Consider the following 7258-nt stretch of genomic DNA (forward strand, 5'->3'; position numbering starts at 1 on the left):
CCCTCTTCCGTTATGTAAAGCTTATTTATTTATTCTTCCCTTTTTTTTTTTCCTCTCTTCCTTTTCATTTGTCCCTGCAACTACCACTTTACACATAGGCACACACCCTCCACACTCATGCATAACATGACCAACCCGTTTCTACACCCTAACCGTGACCACTTAATGTGAATCACATCACTCCACCCAATCTTTAATACCTTCCCAGTGTGTTTGTCAATTGTCTTGCCAAGTCACATTTTGTCAGTTCTGATGTCGTCCTGTATCTTTTTCCTCTGTCGTATGTTTGTCTCTCACCTTGTCGCGTTGCATGTGTTATGTGTTACACTTTATCGTGGTGCTATAATCCCCCCTCCCCTTATATGGATTTAGGACCTTACTAAAACAGGGTGAATTGTTATGGAAGGTTAATAGTAAAGATCTGAAGATCTGAATGTAACATTGTGTATGATATATATTTGTGTATCTATACATATATATATATATATATATATATATATATATATATATATATATATATATATATATATATATATATATATGCTATATTGCTTCATTAAATACAAAGAAGGCGGCACAAGATTTGGCCGTATCGTGTGTGCGTGTGTGTTTCTATTCTATTCTATTCTATACAGTGTTACCCTTTAAATAATAATAATAATAATACATTTTATTTAAAGCGCCTTTCATGACATCCAAGGTCGCTTCACAAACAATCATCTCATTACAATTACATTAATCTCATAGAAATAAGTAAAAATAAGAAAAATAAAAGTCAGTCAGTCAGTCCATAAGCTATCTTGAAGAAATTAGTTTTAAGTCTGCTTTTAAAGTCAGTAATTGAGTCACAGTGTCTGATGTAGTCTGGCAGTGAATTCCACAACTTGGGGGCGATGTAGCTGAAAGCCCTCTCTCCCAGGGTGCTGAGGTTCGCCTTAGGGACATGCAGTAGGCCTGCTGTGGAGGATCTCAGTGAGCGGGCAGGAGTGTAGGATACTCCTTTAGGTTTCATTTGATAAAAACGACAGTGTTAGCCCTTATGTTTTTTTCCCATGATGACTGATGAAAAACAACAGTGTTACCCCTTATATTTTATTTGACGAGGGCACTTATTTATTTATTTTTTATGTTTTTTTCATGACGACCAATAAAATACGACAGTGTTACCCCTTATATTTATTTGACAAAGACAACAGTGTTACCCCTTATGTTTTTTTTCATGACTACCAATAAAAAACAACAGTGTTACCCCTTGTGTTTTTTTTTCATGACGACCAATAAAAAACAACAGTGTTACCCCTTATGTTCTTTTTTCATGACGACCAATAAAAAACGACAGTGTTACCCCTTATATTTTATTTGACAAAGACAACAGTGTTACCCCTTATGTTTTTTTTCATGACGACCAATGAAAAACCACAGTGTTACCCTTTATGTTTTTTTTTCATGCCAACCAATAAAAAACGACAGTGTTACCCCTTATGTTTTTTTTCATGACGACCACTAAAAAACCACAGTGTTACCCCTTGTGTTTTTTTTCATGACGACCAATAAAAAACAACAGTGTCACCCCTCATGTTTCATTTGGTAAAAACGACAGTGTTACCCCTTATGGGTTTTTCATGACGACAGATAAAATACGACAGTGTTACCCTTTACGTTTCATTTGATAAAAACGACAGTGTTACCCCCTATGTTTTTTTCCCATGATGACTGATGAAAAACAACATTTTATTTGAAACTTATATTTTATTTAACAAGGATAATTTATTTATTTATTTTTTCACAATGGTTATACTTGACTTTATAATTCGCATGAAATAGAAATATGAGACTTCCAACAGAGTACATCAACCAGACTTGAACCCCGGTCTCCAGGGGGTTAGCTCACAGCTATCTCCACTTCCCACTGAGATTTTTAATTTAATTGTGTCTGAGGTTATAAATGACAATAGTGCAATAGACATGATAGTATTACGTTTAAGATTAAAGATATTGCGTTTTCCTCAGAAATTTAGCCGCGGTCTCCAGTGGGTTAGGCAGAGTGCACACCACTGCACCACTGAGGCGATGAAAATACGCAATAATCAATCATCAATAAAGAGGATATACATGACTTTAAAATGTATGTGTGTATTTCTATTATTTCAACAGTGTTACCCCTTATGTTTTTTTCATGACGACCAATAAAAAACAACAGTGTTACCCCTTGTGTTTTTTTTAATGACGACCAATAAAAAACAACAGTGTTACCCCTTATGTTTTTTTCATGACGACCAATAAAAAACGACACTGTTACCCCTTAGGTTTTTTTTCATGACGACCAATAAAAAACATCAGTGTTACCCCTTATGGTTTTTTTCATGACGACCAAAGAAAAACAACAGTGTCACCCCTCATGTTTCATTTGGTGAAAACGACAGTGTTACCCCCTGTTTTATTCGATACATTTCGACAGTGTTACCCCTTATGTTTTTTTTCATGAAGACCAATAAAAAACGACAGGGTCACCCCTTATGTTTTTTCTCATTTAGACCAATAAAAAACAACAGTGTCATGTCACCCCTCATGTTTCATTTGATAAAAACGACAGTGTTACCCCTTATGTTATTTTCCCACGATGACTGATGAAAAACAACAGTGTTACCCCTTACGTTTTTTTCATGACGACCAAAAAAAAACCAACAGTGTTACCCCCTGTGTTTTTTTTAATGACGACCAATATAAAACAACAGTGTTACCCCTTATGGTTTTTTTCATGACAACCAATAAAAAAACTACAGTGTTACCCCTTATGTTTTTTTCATGACGACCAATAAAAACGACACTGTTACCCCTTAGGTTTTTTTTCATGACGACCAATAAAAAACATCAGTGTTACCCCTTATGGTTTTTTTCATGACGACCAAAGAAAAACAACAGTGTCACCCCTCATGTTTCATTTGGTGAAAACGACAGTGTTACCCCCTGTTTTATTCTATACATTTCGACAGTGTTACCCCTTATGGGTTTTACATGACGACAGATAAAAAACGACAGTGTTACCCTTTACGTTTCATTTGATAAAAACGACAGTGTTACCCCTTATGTTTTTTTGACATGACTGATGAAAAACAACAGTGTTACCCCTTATATTTTATTTGACAAAGACAATTTCTTTTTTTTTTCAAACATCTTTTTTTTTCATGACGACCAATAAAAAACAACACTGTTACCCCTTATGGTTTTTTTCATGACGACCAAAGAAAAACGAGAGTGTCACCACTCATGTTTCATTTGGGGAAAACGACAGTGTTACCCCCTATGTTTTATTCAATACATTTCGACAGTGTTACCCCTTATGGGTTTTTCATGACGACAGATAAAAAACGACAGTGTTACCCTTTACGTTTTTTTTGACATGACTGATGAAAAACAACAGTGTTACCCCTTATATTTTATTTGACAAGGACAATTTTTCTTTTTTTTTCAAATATCTTTTTTTTTCATGACGACCAATGAAAAACAACAGTGCGGGGGTCCAAACCTGAGCTGTTTAGAGTGTTAACCTCCGAACTTATCAATGCATCGAATAAATTCATCACAATGGTTATACTTGACTTTATAATTCACATGAAATAGAAATATGTGACTTCCAACAGAGGACATCAACCGGACTGGAACCCCGGTCTCCAGGGAGTTAGGCAGAGTGCACTCCACTGCACCACTGAGGCGATGACAATACACACCAATCAACCATCAATAAAGAGGATATACATGACATTAGAATGTATGTGTGTGTTTCTATTATTTCCCTCAGGTTTTTTTTCATGACGACCAATAAAATACGACACTGTTACCCCTTATATTTTATTTGACAAAGACAACAGTGTTACCCTTTATGTTTTTTTTCATTTTTTTTTCATGACGTTTCATTTGATAAAAACGACAGTGTTACCCCTTTTGACATGATGACTGATGAAAAACAACAGTGTTACCCCTTATGTTTTATTTGACAAAGACAATTTCTTTTTTTTTTCAAACATCTTTTTTTTTCATGACGACCAAAAAACAACAACACTGTTACCCCTTATGGTTTTTTTCATGACGACCAAAGAAAAACGAGAGTGTCACCACTCATGTTTCATTTGGGGAAAACGACAGTGTTACCCCCTATGTTTTATTCAATACATTTCGACACCCCCTTATCACCCTTTCATTTTTTTTTTCAAACATTTTTTTTTTTCATGACGACCAATAAAAAACAACAGTGTTACCCCTTATGGTTTTTTTCATGACGACCAAAGAAAAACGACAGTGTCACCCCTCATGTTTCATGTGATAAAAACGACAGTGTTACCCCCTATGTTTTATTCGATACATTTCGACAGTGTTACCCCTTATGGGTTTTACATGACGACAGATAAAAAACGACAGTGTTACCCTTTACGTTTCATTTGATAAAAACGACAGTGTTACCCCTTATGTTTTTTTGACATGATGACTGATGAAAAACAACAGTGTAACCCCTTATATTTTATTTGACAAAGACAATTTCTTTTTTTTTTCAAACATCTTTTTTTTTCATGACGACCAAAGAAAAACAACACTGTTACCCCTTATGGTTTTTTTCATGACGACCAAAGAAAAACGAGAGTGTCACCACTCATGCTTCATTTGGGGAAAACGACAGTGTTACCCCCTATGTTTTATTCAATACATTTCGACAGTGTTACCCCTTATGGGTTTTTCATGACGACAGATAAAAAACGACAGTGTTACCCTTTGAGTTTTTTTTGACATGACTGATGAAAAACAACAGTGTTACCCCTTATATTTTATTTGACAAGGACAATTTTTCTTTTTTTTTCAAATATCTTTTTTTTTCATGACGACCAATGAAAAGGAACAGTGCGGGGGTCCGAACCTGAGCTGTTTAGAGTGTTAACCTCCGAACTTATCAATGCATCGAATAAATCATCACAATGGTTATACTTGACTTTATAATTCACATGAAATAGAAATAAGTGACTTCCAACAGAGGACATCAACCGGACTTGAACCCCGGTCTCCAGGGGGTTAGGCAGAGTGCACTCCACTGCACCACTGAGGCGATGACAATACACACCAATCAATCATCAATAAAGAGGATATACATGACATTAGAATGTATGTGTGTGTTTCTATTATTTCCCTCAGGTTTTTTTTCATGACGACCAATAAAATACGACACTGTTACCCCTTATATTTTATTTGACAAAGACAACAGTGTTACCCTTTATGTTTTTTTTCATGACGACCAATAAAAAACAACAGTGTTACCCCTTATGGGTTTTTTCATGACGACCAATAAAAAACAACAGTGTTACCCCTTGTGTTTTTTTCCTGACGACTAATAAAAAACAACCCTTATGTTTTTTTTTCATGAAGACCAATAAAAAACGACAGGGTCACCCCTTATGTTTTTTTTCATTCAGACCAATAAAAAACAACAGTGTCACCCCTCATGTTTCATTTAATAAACACGACAGTGTTACCCCTTATGTTATTTTCCCATGATGACTGAAGAAAAACAACAGTGTTACCCCTTATGTTTTATCATGACGACCAAAAAAAACCAACAGTGTTACCCCTTGTGTTTTTTTTCATGACAACCAATAAAAAACAACACTGTTACCCCTTAGGTTTTTTTCATGACGACCAATAAAAAACGACACTGTTACCCCTTAGGTTTTTTTTCATGACGACCAATAAAAAACATCAGTGTTACCCCTTGTGGTTTTTTTCATGACGACCAAAGAAAAACAACAGTGTCACCCCTCATGTTTCATTTGGTGAAAACGACAGTGTTACCCCCTGTTTTATTCGATACATTTCGACAGTGTTACCCCTTATGGGTTTTTCATGACGACAAATAAAAAACGACAGTGTTACCCTTTACGTTTCATTTGATAAAAACGACAGTGTTACCCCTTATGTTTTTTTGACATGATGTCTGATGAAAAACAACAGTGTTACCCCTTATATTTTATTTGACAAGGACAATTTTTTCTTTTTTCAAACATCTTTTTTTTTCATGACGACCAATAAAAAACAACAGTGTTACCCCTTATGGTTTTTTTCATGACGACCAAAGAAAAACGACAGTGTCACCCCTCATGTTTCATGTGATAAAAACGACAGTGTTACCCCCTATGTTTTATTCGATACATTTCGACAGTGTTACCCCTTATGGGTTTTTCATGACAACAGATAAAAAACGACAGTGTTACCCTTTACGTTTCATTTGATAAAAACGACAGTGTTACCCCTTATGTTTTTTTTCATGAAGACCAATAAAAAACAACAGTGTTACCCCTTATGTTTTTTTTCATGACGACCAATAAAAAACAACAGTGTTACCCCTTATGTTTATTTCATGACGGCCGATAAAAAACGACAGTTACCCCTCATGTTTACCATCAAGACACCGAATAAACTCAACACAATGGTTATACTTGACTTTATAATTCACATGAAATAGAGATAAGAGTCTTCCAACATAGGACATCAACCAGACTTGAACCCCGGTCTCCAGGGGGTTAGCTCACAGCTCTCTCCACTTCCCACTGAGATTTATAAATTAAATGTCTGTGGTTATATATGACAATATATATGCAATAGACATGATGGCATTACGTTTCAAATTAAAGATATTGTGTTTTCCACAGAAATTGAGCCGCGGTCGCCAGTGGGTTAGGCAGAGTACACTCCACTGCACCACTGAGGCGTTGAAAATACACAATAATCAATCATCAATAAAGAGGATCTACATGACATTAAAATGTATGTGTATATTTCTATTATTTCCCGTATGTTTTTTTCATGACGACCAATAAAAAACGACAGTGTTACCCCTTATGTTTTTTTTATGACGACTGATAAAAAACGACAGTGTTACCCCTTATATTTTATTTGACAAAGACAACAGTGTTACCCCTTATGTTTTTCTTCAAGACGACCAATAAAAAACAAGTGTTGCCCCTTGTATTTCTTTTCATGACGACCAATCAAAAAAAACAGTGTTACCCCTTATGTTTTTTTCATGACGGCCGATAAAAAACGACAGTGTTACCCCTTATGTTTCATTTGATTAAAACGACAGTGTTACCCCTTTTGTTTCATTCGATTAAAACGACAGTGTTACCCCTTGTGTTTTTTTTCATGACGACCAAAGAAAAACAACAGTGTTACCCCCTATGTTTTATTTGAGAAATATCGACAGTGTTACCCCTTTTGT

This window comes from Gadus morhua, chromosome 8, assembly GCF_902167405.1.
Source record: "Gadus morhua chromosome 8, gadMor3.0, whole genome shotgun sequence".
Classification (NCBI taxonomy): domain Eukaryota; kingdom Metazoa; phylum Chordata; class Actinopteri; order Gadiformes; family Gadidae; genus Gadus; species Gadus morhua.